Source organism: Crinia signifera, chromosome 3 (assembly GCF_055691185.1).
Source record: "Crinia signifera chromosome 3, ASM5569118v1, whole genome shotgun sequence".
NCBI classification, from domain to species: Eukaryota; Metazoa; Chordata; class Amphibia; order Anura; family Myobatrachidae; genus Crinia; species Crinia signifera.
The window spans coordinates 52,154,091-52,176,901 of NC_139219.1; the positions used below are offsets into that span (position 1 = coordinate 52,154,091).

Below are 22,811 nucleotides of genomic sequence, written 5' to 3' on the forward strand. Positions count from 1 at the left end.
CATCACTCTTCTGTTTCATTATTTTGACAGGGTCTTAACTACTTATGTAATATATGGCAGCAATTTGGGGAAGGGAAGATGCAATAAATCAAGTGTTTCAGATTCCTGTGCAATATATGACCAGCAATCAATGATTTCACAAGAATTGCGAATCCCTCATTCATATTGGTCAATGAATTTTCTTTTAGAAAAGATTTTATTTAACGGATCTTAACGGAACATAAAACAAGCAGAACATTGAGCTACAAAGTTTATATACAAAAGAGAATCTGCGATCATTTTCAAGGGATGTACTAAAAGGATGATTGCAGAAAGGGATGATCGGGATGATTGAGTGCAGTTCACCTCCAATACACTAGATGTCACAATTTTTACTGATTTTCAACCTTTACGAACTAAAAAAAAGTCTAAACATCAAATTATATGTCAGTCAGACCACCTAAGTGTCTTTTATCCTTATAATTGCAGTAAAAAGTGCATTATCCCATTTTTATTGTATATTTACCTATATTGTTTATTTCCAGTGGGATTACGGCTATATCTTTTCTATTTAAATGGGATGATCAAGTTTTTTTCGCAGATAATTACACCTGGTACAGTTTCTATGTGTTTGCAGTGGGATGATGGCTATATCTTTTGTATTTACGTGGGATGATCACGTTTTTATCTCAGATAATTACACCTGGGACTGTTTTCTATGCGTTTCCAGGGGGATGATGGCTATAACTATTTAATTTACGTGGGATGATCACGTTTTTATCGCAGATAATTATGCCTGGGACCATTTTCTATGCGTTTCCAGGAGGATGATGGCTATATCTTTTTTATTTACGTGGGATGATCACGTTTTTATCTCAGATAATTACACCTGGGACTGTTTTCTATGCGTTTCCAGGGGGATGATGGCTATAACTATTTAATTTACGTGGGATGATCACGTTTTTATTGCAGATAATTATGCCTGGGACCATTTTCTATGCGTTTCCAGGGGGATGATGGCTATATCTTTTTTACTTACGTGGGATGATCACGTTTTTATCGCAGATAATTATACTTGGGACAGTTATCTATGCGTTTCCATGGGGATGATGGCTATATCTTTTCTATTTACGTGGGATGATCACGTTTTCATCGCAGATAATTATACCTGGGACCATTTTCTATGCGTTTCCAGGGGGATGATGGCTATATCTTTTTTATTTACGTGGGATGATCACGTTTTTATCTCAGATAATTACACCTGGGACTGTTTTCTATGCGTTTCCAGGGGGATGATGGCTATAACTATTTAATTTACGTGGGATGATCACGTTTTTATCGCAGATAATTATGCCTGGGACCATTTTCTATGCGTTTCCAGGAGGATGATGGCTATATCTTTTTTATTTACGTGGGATGATCACGTTTTTATCTCAGATAATTACACCTGGGACTGTTTTCTATGCGTTTCCAGGGGGATGATGGCTATAACTATTTAATTTACGTGGGATGATCACATTTTTATTGCAGATAATTATACTTGGGACAGTTATCTATGCGTTTCCATGGGGATGATGGCTATATCTTTTCTATTTATGTGGGATGATCACGTTTTCATCGCAGATAATTATACCTGGGACCATTTTCTATGCGTTTCCAGGGGGATGATGGCTATATCTTTTCTATTTACGTGGGATGATAACGTTTTCATCTCAGATAATTATACCTGGGACTGTTTTCTATGCGTTTCCAGGGGGATGATGGCTATAACTATTTAATTTACGTGGGATGATCACGTTTTTATTGCAGATAATTATACTTGGGACAGTTATCTATGCGTTTCCATGGGGATGATGGCTATATCTTTTCTATTTACGTGGGATGATCACGTTTTCATCGCAGATAATTATACCTGGGACCATTTTCTATGCGTTACCAGGGGGATGATGGCTATATCTTTTTTATTTACGTGGGATGATCACGTTTTTATCGCAGATAATTATACTTGGGACAGTTATCTATGCGTTTCCATGGGGATGATGGCTATATCTTTTCTATTTACGTGGGATGATCACGTTTTCATCGCAGATAATTATACCTGGGACCATTTTCTATACGTTTCCAGTGGGACGATGGCGATATCTTTTTTATTTACGTGGGATGATCAGGTTTTTATCGCAGATATGTATACCTGGGACTGTTTTCTATGCGTTTCCAGTGTGGCGATGGCGATATCTTTGTTATTTAGGTGGGATGATCAGCTTTTTATCGCAGATATGTATACCTGGGACTGTATTCATTATGTTTTCAGTGGGATGATAGCGATATCTTCCGTATTAACGTGGAATGATCAGGTTTTTATCCCAGATATGTATACCTGGGACTGTTTTCTATACGTTTCCAGTGGGATTATTGCTATATCTTATTTATTTACGTGGGATGATCAGGTTTTTATCGCAGATATGTGTACCTGGGACTGTTTTCTATGCGTTTCCAGTGGGATTATTGCTATATTTTATTTATTTACGTGGGATGATCAGGTTTTTATCGCAGATATATATACCTGGGACTGTTTTCGTTATGTTTTCAGTGGGATGATGGCGATATCTTTCGTGTTCACATGGGATGATCAGGTTTTTATCGCAGATATATATACCTGGGACTGTTTTCGCTATGTTTACAGTGGGATGATGGCGATATCTTTTGTGTTTAGATGGGATAATCAGGTTTTTATCGCAGATATGTTAACCTGGGACTGTTTTCTATGCGTTTCCATTGGGGCGATGGCGATACCTTTTTAATTTACATGGGATGATCAGGTTTTTATCGCAGATATGTATATCTGGGACTGTTTTCTATGCATTTCCAGTGGGACGATGGCGATACCTTTTTAATTTACGTGGGATGATCAGGTTTTTATCGCAGATATGTATACCTGGGACTGTTTTCTATGCATTTCCAGTGGGACGATGGCGATACCTTTTTAATTTACGTGGGATGATCAGGTTTTTATCGCAGATATGTATATCTGGGACTGTTTTCTATGCATTTCCAGTGGGACGATGGCGATACCTTTTTAATTTACGTGGGATGATCAGGTTTTTATCGCAGATATGTATACCTGGGACTGTTTTCTATGCGTTTCCAGTGGGACGATGGCGATACCTTTTTTATTTACGTGGGATGATCAGGTTTTTATCACAGATAAGTATACCTGGGACTGTTCTCTATGCGTTTCCAGTGGGACGATGGCGATACCTTTTTTATTTACGTGGGATGATCAGGTTTTTATCGCAGATATGTGTACCTGGGACTGTTTTCTATGCGTTTCCAGTGGGATTATTGCTATATTTTATTTATTTACGTGGGATGATCAGGTTTTTATCGCAGATATATATACCTGGGACTGTTTTCGTTATGTTTTCAGTGGGATGATGGCGATATCTTTCGTGTTCACATGGGATGATCAGGTTTTTATCGCAGATATATATACCTGGGACTGTTTTCGCTATGTTTACAGTGGGATGATGGCGATATCTTTTGTGTTTAGATGGGATAATCAGGTTTTTATCGCAGATATGTTAACCTGGGACTGTTTTCTATGCGTTTCCATTGGGGCGATGGCGATACCTTTTTAATTTACGTGGGATGATCAGGTTTTTATCGCAGATATGTATATCTGGGACTGTTTTCTATGCATTTCCAGTGGGACGATGGCGATACCTTTATAATTTAAGTGGGATGATCAGGTTTTTATCGCAGATATGTATACCTGGGACTGTTTTCTATGCGTTTCCAGTGGGACGATGGCGATACCTTTTTTATTTACGTGGGATGATCAGGTTTTTATCACAGATAAGTATACCTGGGACTGTTTTCTATGCGTTTCCAGTGGGACGATGGCGATACCTTTTTTATTTACGTGGGATGATCAGGTTTTTATCGCAGATATGTATATCTGGGACTGTTTTCTATGCGTTTCCATTGGGACGATGGCGATACCTTTTTAATTTACGTGGGATGATCAGGTTTTTATCGCAGATATGTATATCTGGGACTGTTTTCTATGCATTTCCAGTGGGACGATGGCGATACCTTTTTAATTTACGTGGGATGATCAGGTTTTTATCGCAGATATGTATACCTGGGACTGTTTTCTATGCGTTTCCAGTGGGACGATGGCGATACCTTTTTTATTTACATGGGATGATCAGGTTTTTATCACAGATAAGTATACCTGGGACTGTTTTCTATGCGTTTCCAGTGGGACGATGGCGATACCTTTTTTATTTATGTGGGATGATCAGGTTTGTATCGCAGATATGTTAACCTGGGACTGTTTTGTATGCGTTTCCAGTGGGAGGATGGCGATATCCTTCTTATTTACGTGGGATGATAAGGTTTTTATCGCAGATATGTATACCTGGGACTGTTTTCTATGCGTTTCCAATGGGATTATTGCTATATCTTTTATCTAATACCCCTTTTCCACTAGCCTAAATAACCAAGCTTTTTGCACGGCAGCGCGCAAAACCAGGGGTTTTAGGCAGGTGGAAACGCTCCCTGTAGAAACAACCCGGGTCGTGAGACCCGGCATTTCTACCCAGGTATCGACCAGGGTTGAAAACTGATTCAACCTGGGTCACTGTGTAGTGTAACCTGGTAACCGGGGTCGATGCGACCTGGGTCCCGTACACTACAGTGGAAAAGCCAGCGCTGGGAGATGCTTTCATCTCCCAGCGCCTCCCCGACCCTGCCTCACGGTGACGTCACTCGCCCAGCATTATGCCGGGTGTGGACTCTAGTGTGAACGGGTTTGCAATCCAGGGTGCGAGCCGGCTTGCAGATGGAAAAGGGGTATAAGTGTCAGTGTTCCTGCTAGGTATATTTTGCAGGGTGCTGCACCCTGCCCATTTTTTTAATCATTCTCATGCTCTTCCCCTTTTAGATGCATTACTCTGTGCCCTTGTGCCATCGCTGAGTGTAAGTGGCGGATGGGCGGGATGTGGCTGTCAGATCTGTGCTGACAGCCACTCTCATTAGAGGAGGTCAGCGTTGAGAGGGGGGACGGGACGCGGCTGAAAGAGCTGACACGCTGCCAAACTTGGAGCAGTGTGTAAGCTCTTCCAGCAACCTCCCGTCATGCTGACAGACCGCTCACCTCTTCAGGGGGGCACAGAGAGCAGGCACCAGGACCACCATTGCAGAGTCCCCAGGAGCAGGGCCGGCGCCACCACTAGGCAGGTTTAGGCATTTGCCTAGGGTGCCGGCCACTGGAGGGCAGTAGTGAGCTGCAGGCCAGCAGCAGGAAAGCTACCGCAGACGAGACTGGAGAGCCGCCGGAGGAAGGAGAAGCTGCAGCATCAATCTGCCAAGCAGGCGAGTGCTTCCACCCCTCCCACACACCGGAGCACCCCGTGTAAAACTTGCTGCCTCTGCCTGGTCGTCAGCAGCCAGGCCAGCGGCAGTCTTTGGCGGTGGGCGGCGGACGCCCAGGCCCCCAGCCCCCACCACCTAGTCAGTAGTCAGCACTCAGCCTGCCTGCCCCCCCCCCCCCCCCTTGCAGTCCCCTCTCCCCTGTAGCGGCCGTACACACACCCCCCGGAGCAATCCGCTGCCCACGGATGAGGTGCGGGCGTGGGGGGGGGGGGGTGTCGCCTTGGGCGCTAACAGGGCTTGCACCGGCCCTGCCCAGGAGCCCCTCTGCTGGGGGACTAAAAGTCTCCAGATCAGATTAGAGGGGGCGCGATGCTCAGTGCAGCTGCGTCATGCGGGTCTGCCTCAGTTATCGCAGACTAGCTCTGTCAGTCCACCTACAGCTGCAAATGATCTTTCCTTGCTTACATGGGCTTAGTGGAGCTTGATGGTCACCCGCCGGTCCAGCACCCTGATGCAATGGACTGAGCTCTGGCCACCCGGAGATATCTGCTGGTGATTCCCGTGAGTCTCAGCCAGAGCCAGCCCTAGCCTAATTGACACCCTAGGCAAGATTTTGGCTGGTGCCCCCTAGCACCGCCATTAGTTCCGCCTCTGACCCTTCTCCCCTTTCCCAGCACCATCAACCCTCATAATAGCAGTCAACATTTTGGTGCTCCTACCCGCAATATTTTAAACAGAAACAGTGCACACATTCGGTGCGCAGCCCAAACAGGCGTGTGTTCTTGCTGGGAAGGGGCATGGCCACACAATAGTACCCACAATTTAAATTATGCCACACAGTAGTGCAACTTTATTTACATTATATCATGCGATGGTGTCCATTATTCACGTTACAACAGACAGTAGTACCACTTTACCTTATATGCATTACTCCTCACATTATTCACATTATACCCTTAGAAAAAAATCCTGAGAAAATATTGTATTTTAAGCACCTCCATGGCCACGCTGCAACCCAGCACAAAGCAGCGTGTGCTGGGCAGAGGAGAAGAGCTGCAGCTGCTGCTGTCACTTAAGGGGATGGGGCCCGGGGCCCCCACTTGGCCCTTCCATCAGACTTTGGCCTGGGTAATTTGTACCCCCTACCCCTTTCTCTCGGCACTCCTGATACCACACAGTAATGCCCCTTACACATGACACACATTAATAATGTCCTTATAAACATAATGCCCCTCACATATGCCAACCTTTATTAATGCCCTTCATACACATAATGACACACACAATGCCCCTTACACATATGTTGCACATTATTAATACCCTTATACACATGACACACATAATGCCCCTTACACATGTTGCACATTATTAATACCCTTATACACCTGACACACATAATGCCAGTTACACATGTCGCACATTAATAATGCATTTATACATGAAACACATAATGCCCCTTACACATAAGCCGAACACTATTGCACAACCAACCCACCCGCAGACAGCACTCGCACAGCCGCTAACACTGTGACCTCTGCCTCTGCTTGGATACAAATGTTTCCTCATACATCTTGCCTCAATAGGCCATGCAGCTCCTGGCCAGTTCTGCTAACGTTGGGTACCTTTTTTTGCTGAAAATTCATCTTATTTGCACTGTTATGTGACCAGGACAAACAAGGATGATGATGATTAAAATGATATGTGGCATGCCTATATTCTGTGTGTGACTGTGGCTGTACCTGCATACGGAATGCTATGTTACAGTGATTTCCATGAATACACTATTTCATATGCAGATACAGCCTCACTCACACACAGAATATAGGCATGCTGCATATCATTTTAATCAGCAGAAGCTGCTGGTGCCCCTAGGCATTGCAAATGCCCTAGGCAATTGCCTAGTTTGCCTATGCCTAGGGCCGGCACTGGTCTCAGCAAGAGTGTGGCCGTGAGTATGGTCGATATTAGTGGGGGGGGGGGGGGGTGCAGGGGGGCTACCTAGGTCAGATATGGGGCGAGGGGAATATGGTGCCCTCAGGAGGGGACAGATGTGGTCTCCTTATGCCCGGTACTAGGCTTAAATTGGTGCTGTGACTGTACCTGGGGTCAGTATGGCCCTATAGTTTGGCATTAAGCAGCACTGCAGCAGCACACAGCATCAGTGTCTGCTTTGATGCACTGCTGCACTAAATTAGTAATAATAACTAAAGTGTGCTCTATGTCCCAATGTGTTTTCATATAATTTATTTACAGTTTTTAATACATTCTTGTAAGGACCATTCAATAATATGGGATCCCATCCCATATTATATAATATTTATCCCCACACTACTGTCTGTGTCACACTATACATCCCCTCTTTGCAGAAGAGGGGACCATGTTGCTGCTGGTCCCACAAAGTTCTGGTTATGCCCCTGAGAGGACAAATAATGAGTCTGAATGACTCCTTGGAGTACAGCAGCCTGCCCATCATCGCAGCCCCGTACTAAGGAGGGGCAATTCAGGCTGTCCCTTATGGTAAAGTTTTTGCAGCACCAGGCCTGCCGCCTGCATTCCCTCTGCCACAGTGCAGGCCACTGTGGGTCTGCAGCAGCGGGCAGCAAGGCGGGTGGAGATCATTAACCCCCAGCAATAAGCATTAACCCCAACAACAAGCAGGTACTTTAAGATTAAATAGAAGTCTTATGGGACACAGTGTGTGCAATACCTACCAACTGTCCTGATTTTCACTGGCGAGTCCCATGTTTGGGGGGGCTGCCCACCTCAGGCGGGCAGTGTCCTGCGGTGAATAGACAGTGAATAGACAGTGTCACATGCACACAGCGTCTATTCAGAGAGGCTGGGGGCATGGCCAGCAGCTCTCAGAGCGCTGGCCATGCCCCATAGCAGAAAAAAATGGGGGACGTGACCTCGCTGGAGTACCACGATAGTTTGTCATGCCCCCTAATTTTGGGCAACACTACAATGCCAATATGCCGCATACATACCTCCCAACACTGGAGGCAGAGGAGGTGTCCCTTCTCCTCTGCCTCCAACCTTGGGAGCTGTGCATGTGGCATATTGGACATTGCAGTGTGTGGCATATTGTGTCTGGGGCATTGTTGTATGTGGCATAATGTGTAACGGGAATTTTTCGGTTATTATGCACATTTCTTTTTTTTTTTATTTAGTAGCTCTTCAGGTGGTTTATTTTTTTCTCGAGTAGCTCACGAGCCAAAACAGGTTGGAGATCACTGCACTAGACCCATCCCTATCTTCCCTTATACCAGCCCCATCCTTCCTCTCTACCCTTTGTCCTAGCGATGGTGTCCACATCGCACTGTAGTGTAATGATGTATGTAGCATATTGCTGAACAGTGTAGTGATGTAGTGTAGTGATCTAGTGAAGTGTATTCTGGGGGTGTAGTGTAGTGATGTAGTGCAGTGTATTTGGGGACATGTAGTGTAGTGATGTAGTGCAGCAGTGCAGCATATTGGATGTAGTGGAATGATGTAGTGCAGCGTATTGGGGAATTTAGTGCAGTGTATTCCAGGGCATTTAGTGTACAGATGTAGTGCAGTGTATTGGGGGATGTAGCGTAGTGATGTAGTGCAGGGTATAAAGGGATGTAGTTTAGTGATGTAGTGCTGCATATTTGGGAGGAGGGTGTTAGTGATGTAGTGCAGTGTTTAGGGCGATTTAGTATATTGATGTAGTGCAGCTTATTTTGGGTGAGGTAGTGCAGAATGTATTGTAGTGATGCACACAGCATATTGGGGAATATAGTGAAGCACATAGGGAAATGTAGTGTAGGGATGTAAATAAAGAGATAAAGCCATCCTCTAGTGTTCCCGCTAGGCTGTTTTATTGCCCGATTTTTAAAGGACAAAATGCACCCTGCCCCTCTAGCAATGCCCCGCAATGCCCACAACTGTGATGTTGGCGGGCCTGGTCCGTTTGCCTTGCACTGCCCACCCAAATTCCTTGAAGGTACACTAATCATCCCCTGGAAACGCATAGAAAACAGGCCCAGGTATATATATCTGCATTAAAAACATGATCATCCCACGTATATAAAAAAGATATAGCCATATTCCCCATGGAAACGCATAGAAAACAGTCCCAGGTATAATTATCTCCGATAAAAACGTGATCATCCCATTTAAATAGAAAAGATAGAGCCATCCTCCTGGAAACGCATAGAAAACTGTCCCAGGTGTAATTATCTGTGATGAAAATGTGATCATCCCACGTAAATAGAAAAGATATAGCCATCATCCCCATGGAAACGCATAGATAACTGTCCCAGGTAAAATTATCTCTGATAAAAACGTGATCATCCCATTTAAATAGAAAAGATAGAGCCATCATCCCCCTTGAAACGCATATAAAACTGTCCCAGGTGTAATTATCTGCGATAAAAACGTGATCATCCCACAAAAATAGAAAAGATAGACCCATCATCCTCCTGGAAACGCATAGAAAACGGTCCCTGGTATAATTATCTGCTATAAAAACGTGATCATCCTACAAAAATAGAAAAGAAATAGCCATCATCCCCCTGGAAACGCATAGAAAACAGTCCCAGGTCGTATTATCTGCGATAAAATCGTGATCATCCCACGTAAATAGAAAAGATATAGCCATCATCCCCATGGAAACGCATAGATACTTATCCCAGGTATAATTATCTCCGATAAAAACGTGATCATCCCATTTAAATAGAAAAGATATAGTAATCATCCCCCTGGAAACGCATAGAAAACTGTCCCAGGTGTAATTATCTGCGATAAAAACGTGATCATCCCATGTAAATAAAAAAGATATAGCCATCATCCCCATGGAAACGCATAGAAAATGGTCCCAGGTATAATTATCTGCGATGAAAACGTGATCATCCCACGTAAATAGAAAAGATATAGCCATCATCCCCATGAAAACGCATAGATAACTGTCCCAAGTATAATTATCTGCAATAAAAACGTGATCATCCCACGTAAATTAAATAGTTATAGCCATCATCCCCCTGGAAACGCATAGAAAATGGTCCCAGGTATAATTATCTGCGATGAAAACGTGATCATCCCACGTAAATAGAAAAGATATAGCCATCATCCCCATGGAAACGCATAGATAACTGTCCCAAGTATAATTATCTGCAATAAAAACGTGATCATCCCACGTAAATTAAATAGTTATAGCCATCATCCCCCTGGAAACGCATAGAAAATGGTCCCAGGTATAATTATCTGCGATGAAAACGTGATCAACCCACGTAAATAGAAAAGATATAGCCATCATCCCCATGGAAACGCATAGATAACTGTCCCAAGTATAATTATCTGCGATAAAAACGTGATCATCCCACGTAAATAAAAAAGATATAGCCATCATCCCCCTGGAAACGCATAGAAAATGGTCCCAGGCATAATGATCTGCAATAAAAACGTGATCATCCCACGTAAATTAAATAGTTATAGCCATCATCCCCCTGGAAACGCATAGAAAACAGTCCCAGGTGTAATTATCTGAGATAAAAACGTGATCATCCCACGTAAATAAAAAAGATATAGCCATCAACCCCCTGGAAACGCATAGAAAATGGTCCCAGGTATAATTATCTGCGATGAAAACGTGATCATCCCACGTAAATAGAAAAGATATAGCCATCATCCCCATGGAAACGCATAGATAACTGTCCCAAGTATAATTATCTGCAATAAAAACGTGATCATCCCACGTAAATTAAATAGTTATAGCCATCATCCCCCTGGAAACGCATAGAAAACAGTCCCAGGTATAATTATCTGCGATGAAAACGTGATCATCCCACGTAAATAGAAAAGATATAGCCATCATCCCCCTGGAAACGCATAGAAAACAGTCCCAGGTATACATATCTGCGATAAAAACCTGATCATCCCACGTAAATTAAAAAGGTATCGCCATCGTCCCACTGGAAATGCATAGAAAACAGTCCCAGATATACATATCTGCGATAAAAACCTGATCATCCCACGTAAATTAAAAAGGTATCGCCATCGTCCCAATGGAACGCATAGAAAACAGTCCCAGATATACATATCTGCGATAAAAACCTGATCATCCCACGTAAATAAAAAAGGTATCGCCATCGTCCCACTGGAAACGCATAGAAAACAGTCCCAGGTATACTTATCTGTGATAAAAACCTGATCATCCCACGTAAATTAAAAAGGTATCGCCATCGTCCCACTGGAAATGCATAGAAAACAGTCCCAGGTATACATATCTGCGATAAAAACCTGATCATCCCACGTAAATTAAAAAGGTATCGCCATCGTCCCACTGGAAATGCATAGAAAACAGTCCCAGATATACATATCTGCGATAAAAACCTGATCATCCCACGTAAATTAAAAAGGTATCGCCATCGCCCCAATGGAAACGCATAGAAAACAGTCCCAGGTTAACATATCTGCGATAAAAACCTGATTATCCCATCTAAACACAAAAGATATCGCCATCATCCCACTGTAAACATAGCGAAAACAGTCCCAGGTATATATATCTGCGATAAAAACCTGATCATCCCATGTGAACACGAAAGATATCGCCATCATCCCACTGAAAACATAACGAAAACAGTCCCAGGTATATATATCTGCGATAAAAACCTGATCATCCCACGTAAATAAAAAAAATATAGCAATAATCCCGCTGGAAACGCATAGAAAACAGTCCCAGGTATACATATCTGCGATAAAAACCTGATCATCCCACGTAAATAAATAAGATATAGCAATAATCCCACTGGAAACGTATAGAAAACAGTCCCAGGTATACATATCTGGGATAAAAACCTGATCATTCCACGTTAATACGGAAGATATCGCTATCATCCCACTGAAAACATAATGAATACAGTCCCAGGTATACATATCTGCGATAAAAAGCTGATCATCCCACCTAAATAACAAAGATATCGCCATCGCCCCACTGGAAACGTATAGAAAACAGTCCCAGGTATACATATCTGTGATAAAAAGCTGATCATCCCACCTAAATAACAAAAGATATCGCCATCGCCTCACTGGAAACGTATAGAAAACTGGACCAGGACTCAATATTGATATTCAAATGCTGGTTTCCTTATTTAATTATATGGCCTTGTTGTTATAAACCAATGCATATGCTAAATAAATGCTGTATCTTTTTTCTTTAATATAAATATATAATTTAAAAGCTTAATGTGCTTGCTGAATTTTGTAAATTCTTAGTTGAAGTAAAAAAAATTGTGACATCTAGAGGTGCGAATAGGAACTTCAGGCAATCATCCCGATCATCCCTTTTTGTGATCATCCTTTTAGTACATCCCCATTTTCAATACCCCAAAAGCGATTACATTTTAAAGATAGGACAGAACAAGAAAGTGATCTTGGAAGGGAGAGTGGAAGCCGTCAGGAGAAGGAAATAGGTGACAAGAATAAAGGGCAAAGAGATTGAGGTCCACCCCTATATACCCCTCTCTCATTCTTCTCAAACTAGAAAAACTCTCAGCTAGCCAAACATAAGAACTTCGCTGTCAAACGGGAGGAAACATTTGCAAGGCTAGCCAAGGGCCCCACATTTTGTCAAAAGATATAGGGGGTATTCAATCTCGGATTCCAATTGTCGGAATGTCCCGAGTCGGAATCTCAGGCCGTTTGTTTCTCGCAACGGCAACTCGACAGACGGAATTCAATGTTCCGGCTGTCGAGTGTCGGCAAGTCCAAGGATTGGCGAAAAAAGCAGTGAATTCAACAATCTGCGGCCGTTTCCGACAAAACAGATCCGACTTTTTAAAGTTGGATCTGTTTGGTCGGAAACCGCAGCATTGAATAAGCAAGGGCCGCTATTTCTACCCGCAGAAATAGCATCCGGGATCGAATTTACCCCCCCCCCCACCCACCCCTATAAATTTATAACACTAGTCATGTATTCCATTATACAAACGTACCAAATTCAGCATAGGTGACTGAATAGGCTTTTTCCAGTCTGTAGCTATTTGGCAGGTCATAAGATAGTGATAGAGATTTATCTATATTATAAGCCAGCTCTACTTCTGCCACTCCTCTTCAACAAAATCTGCACTGGTTCCCATTCCCCTACAGAATCCTCTTTAAACACCTCACACTTACATACAGGGCCATCTCTAATTCCATTGCTCCATATAGCTCTGACCTCATCTCCATTCATACTCCCTCCTGCTCTCTACGGTCGGCTGACGACTGTCGTCTCTCCCCCACCCTGATCGCTGTTTCCCATGCTAGAGGTTAGGACTTTACCCGTGCTGCACCCCTTCAGTGGAACACACTCCCTCGCTCCATTAGACTCTCCCCGACCTCGTGAAGCTTCAAACAGGCACTGAAAACTTACCTATTCATCAAGCGTACCCTTCTGCTGCATAAACTAGTCCTGAGGCTGGTTCTCCGACCCCTGCCTGCTTACATCCTGCTATCACGCCACCTCCCACTTGATTGCACTTCATGTAATCTGTCTGTCTTCCTACTAGATTGTAAACTCCTCCGAGCAGGGCTCTCTTTCCTCCTGTTGTGAAAGCCCACTTCTCTTTACATTTCACTCACAGCTCTCCCATACTCAAACACTCAGTATCCATCTTTGTCCACATACTCATCTCCATCATTGGCCACAAGTCTCTAGTAGTACGTTGATCAAGTCTTCACTACTTATATATAAGCTGTAATGTGTATTGAACCGTGGCGCTCTTTACCTGTGCTCTATTTTTCTTTTTTATTTATTCAATGTCATGCTAAGTTTTGTCTCCCTGTACTGTTCCCTTGTACGGCGCTGCAAAACACTTGAGGCGCCTTATAAATAAAACAATAATAAATCTATAAGGAATATTCCAAAGGAATTGTGACCTCATAGTAGAAAACATGTAAAAAAGGTGCAGAACACCTGCCTATCAGCAGTTATCAGGAAACATTCCTTTTGGCCGAGAAGGTACAGAATACTAACCATACAATCATTTGTACGGGCATTGTCCCAAATTGCTGACTACTCTACATGATGAAGGGTAATACCCAAGTCCGCTTGCCAAGCTAGCTCATGGGATTCCCGTGTAGGGTCAGGATGCCCACTGTGTAAGGCATATATGTGCGAGGCCAAACCTCTTGTTAAGGGGCACCTCCAGCATATAGGGCCTGATTTAGAGCAGATTGCAAAATCTCTCAAATGGGCAAAACCTTGTGCACTGCAGGTGGGGCAAATGTACGATGTGCAGAGAGTTATACCCCTTTTAGAATCTAACTCTGCACATTGCATCTGCCCCACCTGCAGTGAAGCATAGTTTTGCCCATTAAACAAAGATTTTGCAATTTCTAGCAACTCTGAATCAGATTTAATCCTGAGGTGTCAGATTTGAAGAAATCTTTATATGGCATTACAGCCGCTCCTGAATCTCTGAATTGGGGAAATTTAACATTGAGATCATTTACATATAGAATTTTCCTCTCCCACCAGCAATGAAAGGACAACTAATGGCGCATACACAGGGGGTGATTTAAGCCCCTTTTCTAAGCGATCTGAAGTTGGATATCTTCTATCTACAAAAAAAAAGGAGAGAATTCTTATCGCACTCAGAAAGCGCTTCACATTTTCAGTGCTGAGCGCACATGATTCCGGATAAACATTAGGTTAATTATTGACTGTGTAACTTGAGGTTAAGTGGAAACAGCCTACAGAACAGTATGCAAGACCCAGCTGTGTGCAATCTTTCAGGTGCAATGATCCAAGTGCCACTTTAGAAAGAAACAACTCTGAATGTACCCAACAAGTTACAGGCACGCTCCAAATGAAAACTTCATACAATAATAAACTGAAAGGGCCAATTTAAAAACCTCTCTTAACTGGATGTTTTTGGGCCAGCATGTACGCACAGCGATGATGGTGAAAATCGCCTAGCTGAAAATTGCTCATGCTGAGCATACATGCTGAGCGATGTTCGCCCGTCCAATCGATTATCCCAGGGAAGGATGCTATGGAAAGCCATCCACACCATCGCTCATCTGCTGGTAATACATCAGCGCTCACCACCTTGCCATACACCCTGGGGGGCTTTGAGCTGAAAGCAGCTCAAAACCACAAAAAAGGGAGCTGGTTTCAGCTCAAAATCGCCCAGTGTGTATTGGCCTTTAAGGTGCCCATACAATTATAGGATTTCGGCACTTTCCACATGATTCTGACGGATCAGGCTGATGAATTGGGTGGAAAGTGCCCAAATTATATGGGTTTAACCTCCGATTCAACCTGCTGTCCCATTGGATTGGAGCCGAAGGGCTAGGGCTGCATGTAGGATTTGTCAGATCCTGCGACCCTTGCAGGGATCGCATAAGATATATATCGTATGCAAAAGACTGCATAAGATGTTTCATATGCATTCCTGGCAGGGGCGTAACTAAAACTCTGAGGGCCCTATAGCAAGATTTTGGAAAGGGCCCCCACCCCCACCATTGTCACAAGAGAGCGGGTGTCATGGACAGACAGGGAGTGAATGAGGGTGTAAGAGAGAGAAATGAGGAGAGACTCCCTGTCTCTCCTCATTATGTAATGGAGAGGAAGGAGAGCCGAATTGAGAGGGTGTTAAGAAGAGAGATAGGGGAAGGGTGGAGAAAGAGAGAGACTAGGGCAGAGAAAGATAAGGATAGAGGTGAGATGGAGGGGGTGTTAGAAAGTGAGAGAAAAAGAGGGTCAGGGGAGTAAGAAAGAAAGGAAAGAGGGGGTGTGGGGAGAGAAAGATAAGAGCAGGGGGAGAGAAAAGGGGTGGAGGAAAGAGAACAAGAGACAAAGAAGAGGTAGGGGAGAGAAAGCAGGAGAGAGAGGGAGGGAGTGGTGGAAAGAACAGGGGAGATAGAGGAGGTGGGGAACCGGGGGGGGTGAATGTTGGGGGTAGAAGGGGGGGGGTGAGTAGAGGGGAGGCGAGGCCGCGGGAATGTGGAGAGGATGGAGATAGAGGAGGTGGGGAACAGGGTGGGGGGGGGGGGGGGAGTGAATGTTGGGGGTAGAAGGGGGGGTGAGTAGAGGGGAGGCGAGGCCGCGGGAATGTGGAGAGGATGGAGATGAGGGGCTTGAAAGGGATGTGACAGGCATATTTCCCCGATGCTCCCCACTCACCAGCGGAGCTACCCTTTCAGCTGTACTTCTTCAGAACAGCGCCAGCCCTTCTTTCCCATGCGCAGAGTCCCCAGCTAGAGGCACGGACTCTCCCGTGCATTGCTAAACTGTGTGTGCTGCCTCCAGCTCTCCGTATCGTACGCAGCGCTTGTGCGCTTCCTGTCAGAGGCACATGCAGCCCCGGCTCTTCCTTGTGCAGCGTCTCCTGTTGAAGCACAGACACACGCAGCTTCGGCTTTTGTGTGCGCCGATCTGCTGTGTGCAGGGGATATTGATAGCAGCTCAGCGATGTGCCGCGCTCCTGTGCCACAGGTCTGCAATGCTAAAAGGGGGACACGGGACATCGCATCCACTGCCCGCATACAGTATATTAAAAAAAGGGGGGGGGGAACAAAAGGGTGCAGGGGGTAGCCTGCTGGTCCTTCGGGCCCCATAGCAGCTGCATCCCCTGCACCCACTGTAGTTACGCCACTGATTCCTGGCACAGCCAAGGTATCGCATACATGGTTGCATGCAATACCTTGGTTTAGTGTATAGGCACCTAAAGCTTAATCCTATAATTCTTCTAGAAAGTAGTCAAATCTCATTTCACTTGCTATGTTTGTCTAGATTAGATTAAGGGTTACAAGGTATTTATCGAAGCTTGGAGAGAATAAAATAATAAGATAATGTACCAGCCAATCAGCTTCTGTCTTACATTTTACAGGCTGGGTTTGAAAAATGACAGGATTCTATTGGGTGGTACTTTATCTCTCACAATTTTATCCCTCTCCAAGCTTTAACAAATATCCCCTTAGACAGTAGGACAGGAGTGAGCACAATAGCTTTTAATGTCAGTGCACAAAAAAAAAAAATAAAAGGAGCAGGGAATTTTCCTGATAGGTTACAGGAAAATATGTAAAGCCGTGTATACACGGCTGCGATAGGGGCTGATATCGCTGGGAATATGGTTTCTGGCGACCATATTGCCAGTGATGGTGCCCGCTCCCGTTTTCAGCCCCGTTCTAATCACTGGTCGCAGGAGCTTGCTCCAGCTGATTACCTCTGCGGCACCACCGGCAGAGGTTTCTTTTCATCAGTGACCATCTCTGGTCGCCGGTGGAAAGGGGACATTGAGTGATATATCGCCCCGTGTGTACGCACCTTAACATGTAAGAATGTCACATGAAACCACTGTCTTTATTAAGTGACCTTTAAATAATATGGACTAATGCAGAATGTGTTTTATTTATGAAGGAAAAGCAACGTAAAAAAAATAAATAAAAAAAATCTATACACACACACAGGGAGACATGCATCTCCTTATATCTGCATCTCTTATTATTGATTGCATGCCAATCTAGTGCAGCTACATGAAATAGATCCAATCTCTTACTAGTAGAAACCAGGAGGAGTGCTTTACAACAGGTGAATCTGCAAAAACACCCTGTTTCTAAGGAGGGGCCCCACAACTATTACTCATCTCCCTAGGGGCCCCCGACAGGCCTGACACGTAATTGGAAAGGAAGTATACAGCGAGTAATACCAAAAGGCGTAACATTAAACAAAAAAACAAATGTTCCTTTTTGTGTGCTTTGGGTGGTCAGTGCCCCATTTACCTCAGGTAAAATGTAAGTGCCAACGCAACACTGACATTAATTGTGCGCCTGAGATAACGAGCTCATTTCCCAGCGAGGTATTCCAAAGAGACATCATCAATTATTATCAAACACACTGCTAATGAACCTTTTTCCAGAATAAGCAGTTCTTTCTAGAGTAGGATTCTAGGCCTTTCTGGAGTCTGGTACAGTTTAAACTACATATCATCTACAAGAAAAAGTAAAAACAAACACATTAAGTGGGTGTATGGTACAAACAGATAGTGACAGTGTCATCTAAATCTAAAGTACTACCAGAGGACATGTCACTAATACAGAATGCATGGGGAATAAGCAATTGCTACCCATCATGTGTTGTCGTCAGCTCATTTTTTTTCGGGCCGATAGCTAGGTTTAGGTGTACCATACAATCCCTTTAAACCAGGACACTACACAGGTGCTGTGACTTATCAAGCCCGCGTTACACCTGGTTTTAAGATCAGCCAGCCACACAACCTGTGTAATGCATGAGCTTAGCTTACCTGTTTAAAGGGACAGCCTGGTAAGCAGGTAAAAAGATGCCACCCAGACATTGAGCAGATGCCTCTCTCCGTACAGGCCAGTGGCACTGCTTGCTATACCCACTTCTCACACAGACACAACACACACCAGCTGCTCCTACACAACAGCCAGAGATAACACGGTCACTGCTTAACCTAACACAAAAATATAATATTAGGATGTAAGCAATCTGAGATCCACCACCACCACCACCTAACTACACTGTGGCATCAAGGCACAGATATCCATCTATTGCTTTCCATAGAGGAGAAACTGAAGAGACGCACTGGCTTCCAAGTTGCAAATGTACCCGGCCACAGTTCTATTTCTAGTTTAGCCTCAGCACATAACAGCTCCACGTGGGAAAGCAGGATTGCACTGACATGCAAGCGCTGAGCAGGGCTGGATGGGTCATGCAGCCGCTTCCACAATGTCTTACAGGAAGAGGTCTAGATTTCTGCATAAGTGGGTCAAGAAAAAAAAAATGGAGCAGAATTCATTTCTCAGCACTGCAGATACATTATGTCATTGGGTTCCTCAACCAAAACACATTCTAGTCATCTCAGCAGCAAAGTATGAAGCCACAGTTAACCCCTTGCATCACAGATTACATACATCCCAGTGCTTTCCCATGGCTATATCCCAGCACAGCTCCTGGGCGCGTTCAGCTGCCAAATACAGTGCACTGCACGCAGGGCAGGCCAAACTAGGAACACACAGGCTCCCTCCCAGCCATGTAGGGGTTACATTGTATCACATATTACCCAATGGGAGACGTCTAGGCAGAAGGATTTGCACATGATCCTTAACAAAACATCCGGCTTTCTCCAGCTTTTACACAAGTCCCTGGATCCCAGGAACCAGCGCAGGGGAGAATGGAAAATAAGGCGCAGGTCTCCCCAGCCTGCACATTTAGGTATTTAGGAGGATAGTATGCTGGCCAGAGATAATAATAATATGCAGACAATACACACAGAACAATTGCCCTGTCTCCCAGCATTTCTAGTGCTGCAAATGCAGAGGTACAGTAGTAGTAGTAGTAGTAGTAGGTGGTGGTGGTGGTGGTACCAATGGCATCAGGGGGTGCAGGGGTGAGGGTGCACAGGGATTGGGCTGGGGGTCCAGAGAACAGGAGTGGGGATGCACAGTGCAGGGGGTGGGGTACACAGGGCAGGGACCGGGCACCTGGCTGGAGAAGGGCATATGCGCAATGTACATACACGTCGTGGTTACTAGTCACCTTTCCCACTGGATCGGGCTGGACGGTTCTCCTGGAGTGAATGCGGCCAAGGTGTTCTCATCGTTTCCGCTGCCTCATCGCCCCGCAGCTGGTGTGCACTGGCCGGGGTGGGAAGTCCCCTACTCACGATCCCTCTCTCTCGCTCCACACCCTCGGGCGCAGCAGCAGAAGAAGAAGGTCCGGGCTGGTCAGCACTAGCCCTGCCTGGGAGCCCAGCCCGTCCTGAAGCAAGTTCCCAGCAGCATATGTGTGTAATCAGCAGCGGTGTCACAGGCGCCTTCTGTCTCCACTAGCGGCAGCAGCAGCAGCACTGCTCGCCTACCACCAGCGGGGGTCGCCCCTCCCTGCTGCTGCCTGCCCAGCCTATTGGGAGGGGAGAGGGGCGGGGCCTCTGCTAAATGACAGGAAGGAAACTCAGCCACCTCTGCTGAGGTGACATACGTACATATATACTACTGTATATATAGATTCGTCACATGCATGCATTTAATGGGGAGGGACAGACAGCTTCCCTGGGCCAGATTTACTACACCTTGAAAAGTAATAACGTGGAGAATGATGAAGTAGCAGCCAATAAGCTCCAAGCTGCCATATTACAGGATGTGTGTTTGGAAAATGACAGATGATGATTGGCTGGTATTTTATCACTTTTTTAAGGCTTAGTACATCTGTGCGAACATGCTGCCTGCTGCTGTGGAAGTTACATGCACAGGGGTGTGCACACTGCATTGGGTGGGGCAGACAGCTCCTGTGTGCCGACACGTTGGAGAAAAACCATAATGTTATTCTATACACAGAGGGACAGATGCACTAAGCTTTAAAAGTATTCAAATGGAGAATGATAAACAGCCAGCCAATCAGCTCCTACCTGCCATGTCACAGAGTGTGTTTGAAAAAAGTCAAGCAGATGCTGATTGGTTGGTCATCACTCTCCATTTGATCACATATGAAGCTTAGTGCATCTCGCCCTCTATGATGTATTTTTAATGCCGGCCTGGGGTTGGGAAGGGGGGGGGGGGTTGTATGGTGAGGGTGGCATTTTTTTTGGCAAGGAAAAGCCATTCTCGCCTTCCAACCTCCCCTCACCGTATTCAATGTTTTGCAACAATCCTCATCATCAGAGGATGGCGAGGATTCCCTTAAAGAGTGAGGTTCGTCGCAAGTGCAGCATGCCTGCTGCATTTTGTGAGGAGCCCTGCCGTTTTGATGGCCGCACTCGTAGTTTCCACCTCGCCTCAGGGAACATGTGAGGTGGAAACGCCGTCAGCACTGCACACCGTATATCGCGCCGTCAGGGGTACCCGCCCGCATTGAATATACCCCTACAGTATGTTGTCAATGGAGAGTTTTTTCAAATGGACCAAACCATGTTGCACTGCAGGTGAATGTAACATGTTCAGAGAAAGTTAGATTTGGATGGGGTGTGTTCGAACTGAAATCTAAATTGCAGTGTAAAAATAAAGCAACCAGTATTTACCCTGCACAGAAACAAAATAACTCACCCAAATCCAAATGTGTAGACGTATGGTGAGATTTTTGCTAGTGGACGATTTTGACTAAGCAATTTTGACTAGATGTACTGGAGGGATTCGGCATGAAAAGCCAGCGGTCGGGATCCCGGCATTCAAAATCCCGACGCCGGAATCCCGAACGCCGAAATCCCAACAAGGGGGGGACGTGGATCGGCTCCCCTTGCGGGCTCGCTGCGCTCGCCACGCAGCGGGCCCGGTGCCTCGCTACGCTCGGCACACTAATTTATTCTCCCTCCAAGGGTGTCGTGGACACCCACGGGGGGGAGAAAGTGGCGGGATTTCGGCGTTCGGGATTCCGGCTTCGGGATTTTGAACGCCAGGATCCCAACCGCCGGGATTTAAACTGCATCCCGTACTGGAGATATTGACTAGATGCACTGGAGATTTTGACTACATGCACTGGAGATTTTGACTACCTGCACTGGAGATTTTGTCTATGTTCACTATATTAGTCTGTGATCTAGTAAAAATTGCCTTGCATGCAAATTCTATTTTGCTAGGCGATTCCGACCTAGGGCCAGGCATCGGAATTTGCTGTGTGTTTGAAAACGGTGCCATTTTGGTTAACCTTCTAGGGGATTTTGACTATCTAGTCAAAATCAACTGCAAAATTCCCTTAATTCTGTCTGCACGTGTTACATTTGCCCCACATGCAGTGTACATGGTTTTGTCCATTTGAGAAAGATTTTTCATTTGTGATCAACTTGACTCCTCTATACAAAAATATTGGTCTTATTTGAAAACATAGTGTCAGACTGCACCTGTACCGAAATTGCACTGGTCATGTGCCAAGATGCCTTTGCAACTCTGTCTGCAGTGAGCATGTCATCGAGGGGTGATTGACAGGTAGGCAAAATTTGAGGGAGGTAATGGGGAGTGGCAGAAAAAACGCAGGTGCGTCACAGACTGTTTTTTGCTGTGTATCTACCTTCAGCTGCGATGGATGTTCCTCATTATACTGATGCTACTGCATATACTGTTCTTGTGTGTGCAGTTGCTGAGGACTTTGTGATTGTTCCAGTTGGTGTATAGCACTTCTTAGTGACAGCTTCACTTGCCAGTTCGTAGTCCGGAAAATCACAGCTGCGTAGGCGTGTCTACAAACATGAATTAGGCCCTAGGTACTGAGACAAATCTCAAAAGGTAAAAAAAAATTTTGTCCTAATTAATTTACATACTGCCGTAGCTTCATTATTTTTCAATTTAATTCCAGCATGTTATTAATTAAAAGAAACATTCCAAATCAAAGGTACTTGGTAAAAGACATTATTAATGACATGCTGTAACTTAAATTAAAAAATATGAAGCAATTTTAAATTATACTTCGTTTTTTAGTTTAATTACATTTAGCGTTTGTGTGTTGGAAGTAAGTGTTCTTTATTTATATATAGATAGATAGATAGATAAAT

At 44.7% G+C, this 22,811-nt stretch overlaps 1 protein-coding gene across 2 annotated transcripts in view; it reads right to left on the reverse strand.

Moving 5' to 3' along the window:
- B3GNT2 (UDP-GlcNAc:betaGal beta-1,3-N-acetylglucosaminyltransferase 2) overlaps positions 1-20,203 on the reverse strand; it is a 52,687-nt gene extending 32,484 nt beyond the window's left edge. The window contains exon 1 of one of the 2 annotated variants that reach the window (XM_083175803.1): positions 19,871-20,203. The gene's annotated coding sequence lies outside the window, so the exon portion shown is untranslated. Of the gene's footprint in view, positions 1-19,850 lie in introns of both variants that reach the window. The other variant, XM_083175804.1, reaches the window with a different exon arrangement.
- Positions 20,204-22,811: the final 2,608 nt, after the last annotated feature.